The sequence below is a fragment of the Pan troglodytes genome, chromosome 20, assembly GCF_028858775.2.
Source record: "Pan troglodytes isolate AG18354 chromosome 20, NHGRI_mPanTro3-v2.0_pri, whole genome shotgun sequence".
In the NCBI taxonomy this organism is placed as follows: Eukaryota; Metazoa; Chordata; class Mammalia; order Primates; family Hominidae; genus Pan; species Pan troglodytes.
The window spans coordinates 18,177,714-18,194,087 of NC_072418.2; positions in this window are offsets into that span (position 1 = coordinate 18,177,714).

The following is a 16,374-nucleotide window of genomic DNA, read 5'->3' on the forward strand; positions in this document are numbered from 1 at the left end:
GGCTGGCTGCTGCTGCTTTTTTTTTTTTTTGGAGGAGTTTCACTTTTGTCGCCCAGGCTGGAGTGCAGTGGCGCAATCTTGGCTCACTGCAACCTCCACTCCGGGGTTCAAGTGATTCTCCTGCCTCAGCCTCCCGAGTAGCTGGAATTACAGGCGTCCGCCACCACACCCGGCTAATTTTTGTATTTTTGGTAGAGACAATGTTTCACCATGTTGGCTAGGCTGGTCTCGAACTCCTGACCTCAGATGATCTGCCCACCTCGGCCTCCCAAAGTGCTGGGATTGCAGGCATAAGCCACTGCATACGGCCGTGCAGGCTTCTTTACTGCGATCTGTTTTATTAGCAAGGTCTTTATGACCTGTATCTTGTGCCAATCTCCTATCTCATCCTGTGACTTAGAATGCCTTAACTGGGAATGCAGCCCAGCAGGTTTCAGCCTTATTTCACCCAGCTCCTGTTCAAGATGGAGTTGCTCTGGTTCACAGGCCTCTGACACTACTAATAAAAAGTGCTGTGTGTGGGGCTCTGAGCTAAGGTTTTATGTGCCTGTGCCTGTGGTTATTTTTTTTTTCCTTTTTTTTTTTTTAATCACTGGGATTTGTTAAGCAATGTTCTACAGCAGAAGTCAGAGAACCTCAGCTTATGAACTGGATGTCTGTTTTTGTAAAACTGTTTTTTGAGGTGAAATTCACCTAACACAAAATTCACCATTTTATTATTATTATTTTTTTTTTTGAGACCGAGTCTCACTCTGTTGCTCAGGCTGGAGGGCAGTGGCGGGATCATGGCTCACTGCAGCCTCGACCTCTGGGGCTGAAGGGATCCCCGCCCCCAGCCTCCCAAGTAGCTGGGACTACAGATGTGTGTCACCACATCCAGCTAATTTTTTGATTTTTTGAAGAGATGGGGTCTTGCTTTGTTGCTTGGACTGGTCTCGAACTCTTGGGCTCAAGTGATCCTTCCACCTTGGCCTCCCAAAGTGCTGGGATTACAAGTGTGAGCCATCACACCTGGCCAAAATTTACCATTTTAAAGTGTGCGGTTTAGAGGCACTTAGCATATTTACAGTGTTGTGCAGTTGTCACCTCTATCTAGTTCTAAAGAATTTGCATACCCCTAAAAGAAAACCCTGTCCTCATCAGCAGTCATTCCTCATTCACCCTTCCCCTGCCCCTGGCAACCACAAACCTGCTTTCTGTCTCTATGGATTCGCCTGTTCTGGACATTTCAGATCAATGGAATGTCACACTATGGCCTTTTGTGTCTGTCTTTTTTTTTTTTTTTTTTTACTCAGCATCATATTTTCAAGGTTCATCGTCATAGCCTGGATCAGTGCTTCATTCCTTTTCAGGGCTGCATAATATTCCATTGTGGGAAATGATCACGATTTGTTTAGGTGATTGAATGTTTATTGGAACACACTTCCTTCCATTCATTTACATTTCTATGGCTGTTTTCCTGCTATAATGGCTGAGTCACAAAGCAGAAACTATTGACTATCTGGCCTTGTCCGCATCAGCAGTCACTCCTCATTCCCCCTCCCACAGCCCCTGGCAACCACAAATCTGCTTTCTGTCTCTATGGATTCGCCTGTTCTGGACATTTCAGATCAATGGAATCTCACACTACGGCCTTTTGTGCTTGTCTTTTTTTTCACTTAGCATCATGTTTTCAAGCTTCATCGTTATAGCCTGGATCAGTGCTTCATTCCTTTTCAGGGCTGCATAGTATTCCATTGTATGAAAGGATCACAAATTGTTTAGGTGATTGAATGTTTATTGGAACACATTCCCTTCCATTCATTTACATAGCTATGGTGGCTGTTTTCCTGCTATAACAGCTGAGTCACAAAGCAAAACATATTTATTTACTATCTGGGCTTTTTTTTTTTTTTTTTGAGATGGAATCTCGCTCTGTCGTCCAGGCTGGAGTGCGGTGGTGTGATCTCGGCTCACGGCAACCTCTGCCTCCCAGGTTCAAGCAATTCTCCTGCCCTGCCTCAGCCTGGCTCTTTTTTTAAATTCTTTTTTTTTTGAGACAGAGTCTCACTGTGTCACCCAGGCTGGAATGCAGTGGCACGATCTCGGCTCACCACAACCTCACCTCCTGGGTTCAAGTGATTCTCCTGTCTCAGTCTCCCGAGTAGCTGGGACTACAGGCATGTGCTACCATGCCCGGCTAATTTTTTGTATTTTTTTTAGTAGAGATGGGGTTTCACCATGTTAGCCAGGATGGTCTCGATCTCCTGACCTCGTGATCCACCCGCCTTGGCCTCCCAAACTGCTGGGATTACAGGCATGAGCCACCGTGCCCGGCCTATCTGGCCTTTTAATACAAACTTTGCTGACCCCTGCCGAGCCAGCCCGCCTGGATTCAAATGCCTATGCTGCTGCTTACTGGCTGGAGAAGGTGGCTTTATCTCTAGTCTTCATTTTGTCCATCTCTAAAATGGAAGAATAGTACCAACTGCAAAGGGTGACTGTTAGGGTTAAATGAGTTGATACTTGTATAAAGTGCTTAAAACAGTGCCTAGCATGGCTGAGTGTGGTGGCTCAAGCCTGTAATCCCAACACTTTGGGAGGCTGGAGTGGGCGGATCACCTGAGACCAGGAGTTCGAGTCCACCCTGGCCAACATAGTGAAACCTCATCTCTACTAAAAATACAAAAATTAGCCAGGCGTGGTGGTGTGTGCATATAATCCCATCTACTCAGGAGTCTGAGGCAGGAGAATTGCTTGAACCCGGGAGGCAGAAGTTGCACTGAGCTGAGATTACTCCACTGCATTCCAGCCTGGGCAACAAGAGTGAAACTCTGTCTCAAAATTAAACAACAACAGCAAAAACAACAAAAAACCCACCCACCCACACACAAAAACACGTGGAATGCACTTGATGAGTAGGGAGTAGAGGATGGTGATGTCCTGGGTTCCTGTTGTCCCACCCGCCTGCCCCAGCCTCCCCAGCAAATGTTTAGCCCAGCCCATGGGAAAAATCCATTTAATTATTGTCATGGCTGGATTCCCATCTCCTAGAGGAGTCCAGACTCATAGTCATGCATTATTTCTCCATCTGGGGCACCTGTCCAAGCCCAAGGCTTCCCTGCTGGCCCCTGGTCTTCCAGTAGCCAGCTGGGCCTTAGGGCTGGGCCTGGAGCCGATCTGGAACCACAGCCAAATCATGAAAGCCAAGGTCAGCCAGCCCCCAAATCAGTTGAGCCCAATTCACTAAAAAGAGACTCAAGTCATGACATGAGCCAGCGACCGTGCGGCCCCCAGCTGGGGCTTTTCTGCCATTCCCAGTGGGCAGAAGTTGACTTCAATTGCATCTTTCTGGGACATCAGAGGTGAGATTTAATCTCTCAGGCAACTGGTCCTGGAACTGGGGAGGACAGAGTTTAGTAATTCAAGATGTGGGATACTGTAGAGATATGGTGAGCTTAGCTCTTGCCAGTATGTGAGGGGCCAAGACTGAGTGTGGGGGGATGGGGCCATATGTTAGCGCTTCCTGGTGGAATATTTACAGAGCACCCACGGGCTCTTAGCTGTCATCACCCTGCTTCAGAGAATGACACAGGGCAAAGGGCTTTAAACATATCTTCTATAGAAAATCCCAAACATATTCAAAAGTAGAGAGAATTGTAAAAAACCCCTACGCATACCGATCACCGAATTGACATCTTCAAATCACAATTCATCTTGTTTCTTCTATACTCCACCCATTGTCTCTCTTTTGTGATATTATCTGCTGTTGACGATCATTGCCAGGATCTATTAATTCATTAGTAGGAATAACATAATGACATTTGAGTGATAATATTCCTCTTTCATGTATTAGCTGAAATACTTCTTTTTATTATTATTATTATACTTTAAGTTTTAGGGTACATGAGCACAACATGCAGGTTTGTTACATATGTATACATGTGCCATGTTGGTGTGCTGCACCCATTAACTCGTTATTTAGCATTAGGTATATCTCCTAATGCTATCCCTTCCCCCTCCCCCGACCCCACAACAGTCCCCAGTGTGTGATGTTCCCATTTCTGTGTCCATGTGTTCTCACTGTTCAATTCCCACCTATGAGTGAGAACATGTGGTGTTTGTTTCTTTCTCCTTGTGATGGTTTGCTGAGAATGATGGCTTCCAGCTTCACCCATGTCCCTACAAAGGACATGAACTCATCATTTTTTATGGCTGCATAGTATTCCATGGTGTATATGTGCCACATTTTCTTAATCCAGTCTATCATTGTTGGACATTTGGGTTGGTTCCAAGTTTTTGCTATTGTGAATAGTGCCACAATAAGCATACGTGTGCATGTGTCTTTATAGCAGCATGATTGCTAATCCTTTGGGTATATACCCAGTAATGGGATGGCTGGGTCAAATGGTATTTCTAGTTCTAGATCCCTGAGGAATCGCCACACTAACTTCCACAATGGTTGAACTAGTTTACAGTCCCACCAACAGTGTAAAAGTGTTCCTATTTCTCCACATCCTCTCCAGCACCTGTTGTTTCCTGACTTTTGAATGATTGCCATTCTAACTGGTGTGAGATGGTATCTCATTGTGGTTTTGATTTGCATTTCTCTGATGGCCAGTGATGATGAGCATTTTTTCATGTGTCTTTTGGCTGCATAAATGTCTTCTTTTGAGAAGTGTCTGTTCATATCCTTTGCCCACTTTTTGATGGGGTTGTTTTTTTCTTGTAAATATGTTTGAGTTCATTGTAGATTCTGCATATTAGCCCTTTGTCAGATGAGTAGATTGCAAAAAATTTCTCCCATTCTGTAGGTTGCCTGTTGACTCTGATGGTAGTTTCTTTTGCTGTGCAGAAGCTCTTTAGTTTAATTAGATCCCATTTGTCAATTTTGGCTTTTGTTGCCATTGCTTTTGGTGTTTTAGACATGAAGTCCTTGCCCATGCCTATGTCCTGAATGGTATTGCCTAGGTTTTCTTCTAGGGTTTTTATGGTTTTAGGTCTAACATTTAAGTCTTTAATCCATCTTGAATTAATTTTTGTATAAGGTGTAAGGAAGGGATCCAGTTTCAGCTTTCTACATATGGCTAGCCAGTTTTCCCAGCACCATTTATTAAACAGGGAATCCTTTCCCCATTTCTTGTTTTTGTCAGGTTTGTCAAAGATCAGATAGTTGTAGATATGCAGCATTATTTCTGAGGGCTCTGTTCTGTTCCATTGGTCTATATCTCTGTTTTGGTACCAGTACCATGCTGTTTTGGTTACTGTAGCCTTGTAGTATAGTTTGAAGTCAGGTAGCATGATGCCTCCCGCTTTGTTCTTTTGGCTTAGGATTGACTTGGCAATGCGGGCTTTTTTTTGGTTTTACATGAACTTTAAAGTAGTTTTTTCCAATTCTGTGAAGAAAGTCATTGGTAGCTTGATGGGGATGGCATTGAATCTGTAAATTACCTTGGGCAGTATGGCCATTTTCACGATATTGATTCTTCCTACCCATGAGCATGGAATGTTCTTCCATTTGTTTGTATCCTCTTTTATTTCATTGAGCAGTGGTTTGTAGTTCTCCTTGAAGAGGTCCTTCACATCCCTTGTAAGTTGGATTCCTAGGTATTTTACTCTCTTTGAAGCAATTGTGAATGGGAGTTCACTCATGATTTGGCTCTCTGTTTGTCTGTTATTGGTGTATAAGAATGCTTGTGATTTTTGCACATTGATTTTGTATCCTGAGACTTTGCTGAAGTTGCCTATCAGCTTAAGGAGATTTTGGGCTGAGACGATGGGGTTTTCTAGATATACAATCATGTCATCTGCAAACAGGGACAATTTGACTTCCTCTTTTCCTAATCGAATACCATTTATTTCCTTCTTCTGCCTGATTGCCCTGGCCAGAACTTCCAACATTTTGTTGAATAGGAGTGGTGAGAGAGGGCATCCCTGTCTTGTGCCAGTTTTCAAAGGGAATGCTTCCAGTTTTTGTCCATTCAGTATGATATTGGCTGTGGGTTTGTCATAGATAGCTCTTATTATTTTGAGATACGTCCCATCAATACCTAATTTATTGAGAGTTTTTAGCATGAAGGGCTGTTGAATTTTGTCAAAGGCCTTTTCTGCATCTATTGAGATAATCATGTGGTTTTGGTCTTTGGTTCTGTTTATTTGTTGGATTACATTTATTAATTTTTGTATGTTGAACCAGCCTTGCATCCCAGGGATGAAGCCCACTTGATCATGGTGGATAAGCTTTTTGATAAGCTGCTGGATTCGGTTTGCCAGTATTTTATTGAGGATTTTTGCATCAATGTTCATCAAGGATATTGGTCTAAAATTCTCTTTTTTTGTTGTGTCTCTGCCAGGCTTTGGTATCAGGATGATGCTGGTCTCATAAAATGAGTTAGGGAGGATTCCTTCTTTTTCTATTGATTGGAATAGTTTCAGAAGGAATGGTACCAGCTCCTCCTTGTACCTCTGGTAGAATTCGGCTGTGAATCCATCTGGTCCTGGACTTTTTTTGGTTGGTAAGCTATTAATTATTGCCTCAATTTCAGAGCCTGTTATTGGTCTATTCAGAGATTCAACTTCTTCCTGGTTTAGTCTTGGGAGGGTGTGTGTGTCGAGCAATTTATCCATTTCTTCTAGATTTTCTAGTTTATTTGCATAGAGGTGTTTATAGTATTCTCTGATGGTAGTTTGTATTTCTGTGGGATTGGTGGTGATATCCCCTTTATCATTTTTTATTGCGTCTATTTGATTCTTCTCTCTTTTCTTCTTTATTAGTCTTGCTGGCGGTCTATCAATTTTGTTGATCTTTTCAAAAAACCAGCTCCTGGATTCATTGACTTTTTGAAGGGTTTTTTGTGTCTCTATTTCCTTCAGTTCTGCTCTGATCTTAGTTATTTCTTGCCTTCTGCTAGCTTTTGAATGTGTTTGTTCTTGCTTCTCTAGTTCTTTTAATTGTGATGTTAGGGTGTCAATTTTAGATCTTTCCTGCTTTCTCTTGTGGGCATTTAGTGCTATAAATTTCCCTCTACACACTTCTTTGAATGTGTCCCAAGAGATTCTGCTATGTTGTGTCTTTGTTCTCGTTGGTTTCAAAGAACATCTTTATTTCTGTCTTCATTTCGTTATGTACCCAGTAGTAATTCAGGAGCAGGTTGTTCAGTTTCCATGTAGTTGAGCGGTTTTGAGTGAGTTTCTTAATCTTGAGTTCTAGTTTGATTGCACTGTGGTCTGAGTGACAGTTTGTTATAATTTCTGTTCTTTTACGTTTGTTGAGGAGAGCTTTACTTCCAACTATGTGGTCAATTTTGGAATAGGTGTGGTGTGGTGCTGAAAAGAATGTATATTCTGTTGATTCGGGGTGGAGAGTTCGAGAGTTCTTTCTTTCTTTTCTTTTTTTTTTTTTTTTTGAGACGAGTCTCGCTCTGTTGCCCAGGCTGGAGTGTAGTGGCACGATCTCGGCTCACTGCAACCTCCGCCTCCCAGGTTCAAGCAATTCTTTGCCTCAGCCTCCCGAGTGGCTGGGATTACAGGTGCCCACCACCACGCCCGGCTAATTTTTTCATATTTTTAGTAGAGACGGGGTTTCACCATCTTGGCCAGGCTGGTCTTGAACTCCTGACCTTGTGATCCACCCGCCTTGGCCTCCCAAAGTGCTGGGATTACAGGTATGAGCCACCGCGCCCAGCCTCGGGGTGGAGAGTTCTGTAGATGTCTATTAGGTCTGCTTGGTGCAGAGCTGAGTTCAATTTCTGGATATTCTTGTTAACTTTCTGTCTCGATCTGTCTAATGTTGACGGTGGGGTGTTAAAGTCTCCCATTATTATTGTGTGGGAGTCTAAGTCTCTTTTTAGGTCTCTAAGGACTTGCTTTATGAATCTGGGTGCTCCTGTATTGGGGGCATATATATTTAGGATAGTTAGCTCTTCTTGTTGAATTGATCCCTTTACCATTATGTAATGGCCTTCTTTTGGTCTTTAAAGTCTGTTTTATCAGAGACTAGGATTGCAACCCCTGCCTTTTTTTGTTTTCCATTTGCTTGGTAGATCTTCCTCCATCCCTTTATTTTGAGCCTATGTGTGTTTCTGCAGGTGAGATGGGTTTCCTGAATACAGCACACTGATAGGTCTTGACTCTTTATCCAATTTGCCAGTCTGTGTCTTTTAATTGGAGCATTTAGCCCATTTACATTTAAGGTTAATATTGTTATGTGTGAATTTGATCCTGTCATTATGATGTTAGCTGGTTATTTTGCTCATTAGTTGATGCAGTTCTATAGAAAGAAACAGTCTCGGCTGGGTGCGGTGGCTGACGCCTGTAATCCCAGCACTTTGGGAGGCCGAGGTGGGTGGATCACCTGAGGTCAGGAGTTCGAGACCAGCCTGGCCAACATGGCCTACTAAAAATACAAAAATTAGCTGGGTGTGGTGGTGCATGCTTGTAATCCCAGCTACTCAGGAGGCTGAGGCAGGAGAATTGCTTGAACCTGGTGGGTGGAGGTTGCAGTGAGCTGAGATCACGCCACTGCACTGCAGCCTGGGTGACAGAGCGAGACTCTATTTCAAAAAAAAAAAAAAAAAAAAGGAAAGAAACAGTCTCTTCCATTTGGTTACCCAGTGGTACCATTCATATGGGAAAGGCAAGATGAGCACTTGATTCTTGTTCTTTTCTAGTTTATTTATTTATTTATTTATTTGAGATGGAGTTTCTCTCTTGTTGCCCAGGCTAGAGTGCAATGGCATGATCTCAGCTCACTGCAAACTCTGCCTCCCAGTTTCAAGCGATTCTCCTGCCTCAGCCTCCCGAGTAGCTGGGATTACAGGTGCCCGCCACCATGCCCGGCTAATTTTTGTATTTTTAGTAGAGACGGGGTTTCACCACGTTGGCCAGGCTGGTCTCAAACTCCTGACCTCAGGTGATCTGCCCACCTCAGCCTCCCAAAGTGCTGGGATTACAGGCATGAGCCACCCCGCCCGTTTATTTATTTATTTATTTATTTATTTATTTATTTTTGAGACAGAGTCTCGCTCTGTCGCCCAAGCTGGAGTGCAGTGGCATGATCTCGGCTCACTGAAACCTCTGCCTCCCAGGTTCAAGTGATTCTCCTGCCTCAGCCTCCCGAGTAGCTGTGATTACAGGCGCCTGCCACCACACCCGGCTAATTTTTGTATTTTTAGTATAGACGGGGTTTCACCACGTTGGCCAGGCTGGTCTCGAACTCCTGATCTCAGGTGATCCACCCGCCTCGGCCTCCCAAAGTGCTGGGATTACAGACATAAGCCACTGCGCCTGGCCCGTTTATTTATTTTTATTTATTTATTTATTTTTGAGACGGAGTCTCGCTCTGTCACCCAGGCTGGCATGCAGTGGCATGATCTCGGCTCACTGCAACCTCTGCCTTCTGGGTCCAAGCAATTCTCTGCCTCAGCCTCCTGAGTAGCTGGGACTACAGGTGCGCACCACCTCGGCTAATTTTTGTATTTTTAGTAGAGATGGGGTTTCACCATCTTGGCTAGTCTGGTCTTGAACTCCTGACCTCGTGATCCACCCGCCTCGGCCTCCCAAAGTGCTGGGATTACAGACATGAGCGCCCAGCCTTGAGTCCCTTAATATCCTCAAAAAGTAAACACTGAGATTTTTTTTCCCTTATAGATTTACGATCTCATTAAACTAATGAAATATGTCAATACATTGCAGTTTTTATCATTACTGATAATCAAATTGGCTTCCTTCTTTGGCTGGTGGGAGTCTCTTTATGTTGACTCCTGTGTTCTTTTGGCATGGCTCAGAGTCCTAGGTGGCTTTCTTGCTTCATGACATAACAAGATGTTCTAACCGGATGCTGTGGGAACATCTTGTTCATTTCCTGCCACAGGCCTGGGATCAGCAATTTCTCCCAGGAACCCTTATTCCTTTGATTGGAAAATGAGGAATCAGCTCCACAATCAAGGAGCTGAAGTGCTCATGGCTAATAAGTTAGTTTTGTTTCTAGGTATTTTCACTGGACACAAATAGAAAATCCCCCACTATTTTTTTTTTAAAGACGGAGTCTTGCTCTGTTGCCTAAGCAGGAGCGCAGTGGCGCCATCTCGGCTCACTGCAACCTCCACCTCCCGGGTTCAAGTGACTCTCCTGCCTCAGCCTCCCGAGTAGCTGGGACTACAGGTGTGCATCACCACGCCCAGCTAATTTTCGTATTTTTATTAGCGACGGGGTTTCACCATGTTGGCCAGGATGGTCTCGATATCTTGACCTCGTGATCTGCCCACCTAGGCCTCCCAAAGTGCTGGGATTACAGGCGTGAGCCACTGCACCAGCCCCCCACCTATTTTTTCTTTTTGAGAGGGGGTCTCCATCACCCAGGCTGGAGTGCAGTGGTCCCATCTCGGCTCATTGCAACCTCTGCCTCTCAGGCTCAAGTGGTCCTCCCACCTCAGCCTCCCAAGTAACTGGGACCACTGGTGTGCCACCATGTCCAGCTAATTTTTGTATCTTTTGTAGAGACAGGGTTTCACCATGTTGCCCAGGCTGGTCTTGAACTTTTGAGCTCAGGTGATCTGCCCACCTCAGCCTCCCAAAGTGCTGCGATTATAGGTGTGAGCCACCATGTCTGGTCTCCCACTACCTTTTTAAAATTTTTTAAAAATATATATAACATGGGCCAGGTGTGGTGGCTCACACCTGCAATCCCAGCAATTTGGGAGGCCGAGGCAGGTGGATCACCTGAGGTCAGGAGTTTGAGACCAGCCTGGCCAACATGGTGAAACCCCACCTCTACTAAAAATACAAAAATTAGCCGGGCATGATGGTGGGCACCTGTAATCCCAGCTACTCAGGAGCCTCGAGATATATATATATATAAAATGAGTTTGTATTGATGCTTCCAATTCATATTTTGGACTAAATGCCTTTTATTTAGCCTGATCAATTTGATACCTGCATTTTTATTTTCCCACACTGAAAATCCAAATTCTCACCACCACCAACACATTCACTCATTTGCTTTATTCCACAATACACACACATTAATCTCAGAAGAACACACCAACAGTATCTTAAGTGATATGGTTATGGGAAACAGTTTAACATTTTTTCCCCTGTCCCATTTCATTTTGGTATATTCCACTAGGGATGTACCATTAAATTACTGAGCTAAAATACTTTCTTTCTGATTGGTTATGCCGGTAACCAGAAGTGTTTAATTTCTAGGGCCTTTTTTTTTGAGTGTAGAAAGTATTTACTTTAAAAATAGCTACAATACTCGGGAGGCTGAGGCAGGAGAATGGCGTGAACCTGGGAGGCAGAGGTTGCAGTGAGCCGAGATCGCGCCACTGCACTCCAGCCTGGGTGACAGAGTGAGACTCTGTCTCAAAAAAAAAAAAAAAAAAAAAAAAAATTACCTACAACAATAAAAACAACATCTCACAATAAGATTGTGCATTATAACTGCAACTATTAATAGAACCACTGTTCAATTAGAAAATACCTGAAATAGGGCTGGGTGCAGTGGCTCATGCCTGTAATCCTAGCACTTTGGGAGGCTGAGGCAGGTGGATTGCCTGAGCTCAGGAGTTCGAGACCAGCCTGGGCAACATGGTGAAACCCCATCTCTACTAAAATACAAAAAATTAGCGGGGCTTGGCGGCATGCGCCTGTAATCCCAGCTACTCAGGAGGCTGAGACGGCTGAATTGCTTGAACCTGGGAGGTGGAGGTTGCAGCCAGCCGAGATTGAGCCATTGCACTCTAGCCTGGGCAACAGAGCAAGACTCCATCTCAAAAAAAGAAAAAAAAAAAAGAAAAGAAAATACGTCAAATAACAGGATTAATAATGTCATAATAACAATTATCATTAATCTATTATTATTTATTATTATTATTTTTGAGACAGAGTTTTCGCTCTTGTTGCCCAGGCTGGAGTGCAATGGCACGATCTCGGCTCACCACAACCTCCGCTTCCCAGGTTCAAGTGATTCTCCTTGCTCAGCCTCCCGAGTAGCTGGGATTACAGGCATGCACCACCATGCTTGGCTAATTTTGTATTTTTAGTAGAGACGGGGTTTCTGCATGTTGGTCAGGCTGGTCTCAAACTCCCGACCTCTGGTGATCTGCCTGCCTCGGCCTCCTAAAGTGCTGGGATTACAGGCATGAGCCACCGTGCCCGGCCTGTTATTATTAATATTATCATTAATATTAATCTGTTACTATTGCAAACTTCACCTATTACATCCACCCCCCCCCATTTAAAAATATCATTATAAATATAGTACCTTAGGCCAGGCACAGTGGCTCAGGCCCATAATCCCAGCACTTTGGGAGGCCGAGGGGGGTGGATCACCTGAGGTCAGGAGTTTGAGATCAGCCTGGCCAATATGATGAAACCTCGCCTGTACTAGAAATACAAAAAGTAACCGGGCATGGTGGTGCATGCCTGTAATCCCAGCTACTCTGGAGGCTGAGGCAGGAGAATCGCTTGAACCCAGCAATGGGAAGTTGCAGTGAGCCAAGATCGTGACACTGCACTCCAGCCTGGGCGACAGAACGAGATTTTGTCTCAAAATAAACAAATAAATTAATAAATTAAAATAAAAATAAAAAAATAAAAAAAATAAATATAGTACCTTACCACATGCAGCTTTGAGTTACTGGGTCATTCGGACGAAGTAATACCACATTACTTTTTTACTGTGGTAAAATACACATAACATACAATTTACCATTTTAGCCATTTTTACGCGTACAGTTCTAGGGCACTGAGTACATTCGTGTTGTGCAACCATCACCACCAGCCATCTCCAAAACTTTTTGGCTTCCCCAGCTGAAACTCTGTCCCCGTTAAACATTAACTTCCTATTCCCTACTCCCCGCCAAGCCCCTGGCAACCATCATTCTACTTTCTGTCTCTATGAATTTGACTGCTGTAGATACTTCATATCAATAGAATCATACAATATTTGTCCTTGTGACTGGCTTATTTCACTTTCCTATAATTAGATAAACGCATATATAATTCTGCCAGATATTGCCAGTTTTCTCTCCCCAGGGATTACTTTGCATTCTCCATTAGTTAAGCATGTGAGTGTGTAAGATACTCCCAAGCCTTTTCATTTGACCTGGCAGACTCCTATATATTCTTTAAAACCCACCTCTGGCTGGGCGCGGTGGCTCAAGCCTGGAATCCCAACAATCTGGGAGGCTGAGATTAATAAGGGGATTTACACAACACTTTCCTGAGGACAGACCACGTTCACACCTACCTCCCTGTTGGAGCCTCAGGACCACCTTAAGAGGGAAGGAGGAGGACCACTCCCATTTTACAGTTGAGAAAAATGAAGCACAGAGACGCTAAGATGTGTACCTAAGGCCACAGAGCTGGTAAGTGTCAGAGCCAGGCCTAGATACCTACCTGCCTGCTTTTCCTGAAGGGGAATTCTTATTAACAGAGGGACAAGGTTGCTTCTGATAGGCTGTAGGAGCCGGGGTGCAGTAGGGGGTGGGGGTGCGGGGAAGGGGAGGGAAGAATCTGATTGGCCGAGGAACCGAAAAGTGGAAGTAGTTGGTAGGGTGGGTAGACAAGCAAAGTCTGATTGGCTGGAAAGTAGGATATGGAAGTCTGATTGGGTGAGAGTTAAGAGAGTAGTTTAATTGACTAAGGCAGACTCTGATTGACTGAGGGGTTGGAGAGCAGCGTTTAGTTGCGGGAGGGGGAAGAGGGCGGAGTCTAATCGGATGAAAAACAGGAGACTGGGGTTTGATTGACTGAGGGATATGAGAGCATTTAATTTGCTGAGGTGTGGGAGGGTGGAATCTGATTGGCTGGGGGAAACTCAGCATGAAGTTTCCCCGGGGGTGTTAGCAATGTCATTTCTGCTCTCCTTCACAAATCCCGTGTCTCTGGGCCCTGGTAGAAGGAGGTGGAGATTAATCTCCTAGGACTATGGGGAAATGGAGGCAGATGTGTGTGGAGGAGGGGAGGGGGCTGAGTCACTCCAGGCAAAGGCCAGAGAGGACACCTCCCCAACCATACCTGCTGAGAAAGAATCTTGTTCTCCACCTCCCATCACGCCTCCTCCAGAGTGACCACTAGGATTTATGGCCCAGACGAGAGAGGTGTCACCCAGCCCCTCTATAATTCCCAGGGAGGAAGCAGGGGTCCTCTTCACTCCTTCCCCCTCCCAGCAGAACCCCTTCTCCCCAATCCTCTCCCTTCCTAGGGGACCACACTCTCCATCTCTCTAGTTTCTGATGACAAGGACCTCTCCTCCCTCCACCTGCCTGCCCAAAGGCATCTTCTTGCACCCACTGAGTTTTTTTGTTTTTTGTTTTGGGACGGAGTCTCGCTCTGTTGCCCAGGCTGGAGTGCAGTGGCGCGATCTCGGCTCACTGCAACCTCCGCCTCCCGGGTTCAAGCGATTCTCCTGTCTCAGTCTCCCGAGTAGCTGGGACTACAGGCGCCTGCCACCACACCTAGCTAATTTTTGTTATTTTTAGTAGAGACGGGGTTTCACCATGTTGGCCAGTATGGTCTCAATCTCTTGACCTTGTGATCCTCCTGCTTCGGCCTCCCAAAGTGCTAGGTTTACAGGCGTGAGCTACCTCGCCCGGCCCCCACTGGGTTTTTATCGCTATTGTCTTCCTCCACCGGGAGCTTCTCTCCCCTCCCTTCCTCCACCCCAATCTTCCTGTTTGACTGTCTTTATCTCTCTTCCTTCACCCTTCTTCTTCTCTTCTACTCACTCCGTTAAAAACTCCAGCCTAGGCCAGGCACGGTGGCTCATGCCTGTAATCCCAACACTTTGGGAAGCTGAGGCTTGAGCCCAGGGCAACATAGTGGGATCCCCCCTGCCCATCTCTACAAAAAAATTAAAAAATTAGCTGGGCGTGTTGGTGAGCACCTGTAGTTTTAGCTACTTGAGAGGCTGAGATGGGAAGATTGCTTGAGCCCAGGAGGTCGAGGCTGCAGTGGACTATGTCTGCACCACTGCACTCCAGCCTGGATGACAGAGTGAGACCCTATCTCAAAAACAAAACAAAACCTCCAGCCTAAATGATGCCCAGGTGGAAAACCTTGGAGTTACATCCAGTCTGTCAGCAAATCCCATCAGCTCCACCTTTTATTAAACAAATCCCAAACTCTACCACCTTTCACAACTCTAAGTTCCTTCAGGGTTGGGCAGTGAGGAAGCAAGCTCTTGCTCCCCGTTTACTCTGTTCATGATATTGCAGCCAGAGGAAGCCTGTTAAAACCTCTCAGGGGACATCCCTTCTCTGCCTAGAACCCTGTATGGCTCCCACCTTCCTCAGAGTAATAACCTAAGCCCTCTCAGTGGTCCCCCAGGTCCTAGACAACCTGTCCTGTCACTTCCCTGCATTTATCTCCTCCCGGTATCCCCCTCACTCACTCGGCTGCAGCTTCACTGGCCTCTTGACTGTTCTTTAAGGCATGGTCCAGCCTCAGGGCCTTTACACAGGCTGTGCCCTCTGCTTGGAATGCTTAAGATCCCTGTTCAAATATCAACTCCTCAGAGAGGGCTTCCACATCTCCTTACCTTGCTAGGTTTTGTCCCATAGCACATATCACATAGATTATACACTTTTAATTTATGTGTTTTTGTTTATTCACTGCAGAGCAATGCCTGGTACCATGTGCAAACTTGGCATTTGTTGAATGAATATGTGCTATGTGACAGCTGGGGCTGGGGACAAGGCAGAGAAAGAGAAAGATCCCTTTTACCTGCGTGGAGTTTACAGCCCTATCCAGGGCTAAACAAATCATTCCAAGAGGCAGGCGCGGTGGCTCCTGTAATTCCAGCACTTTGAGAGGCCGAGGCGGGTAGATCACCTGAGGTCAGGAGTTCGAGACCAACCTGATCAACATGCTGAAACCCTGTCTCTACTAAAAATACAAAATTATCTGGGTGTGGTGGTGCATCCCAGCTACTTGTGAGGCTGAGGCAGGAGAATCACTTGAACTCGGAAGGTGGAGGTTGCAGTGAGCCAAGATCGCGCATTGCACTGCAGCCTGGGCAGCAAGAGCAAAATTCTGTCTCAACAAAACAAAACAAAACAAAACAAAACAAAAACAAAACAAAAAAATCATTCCAAGAGCAATTTTGCTGGGAGCGAGGACACTCAGGGGCTGTGGCTGCATTGAGTATGGGCTGGAACTAAGCCCAGTGACTGGGGAAGCCCTCAGAGAAAATGGCCTGAAGTAGGAGTTAGTTGGGTGGGTGAGAGGAAGATAATTCCAAGCAGAGAGAAGAGCATGTGCAAAGGATTTAAAGTTGGAGAGATGGTCTTTGATGGGTTTGGCAAAAATGGTCCCAAGTGGCTTGTGTGTGGATGGGGAGAAGGAAAGTGACCAGCACATGTTAAAAGGGGCCATTTAACACCCCACTTG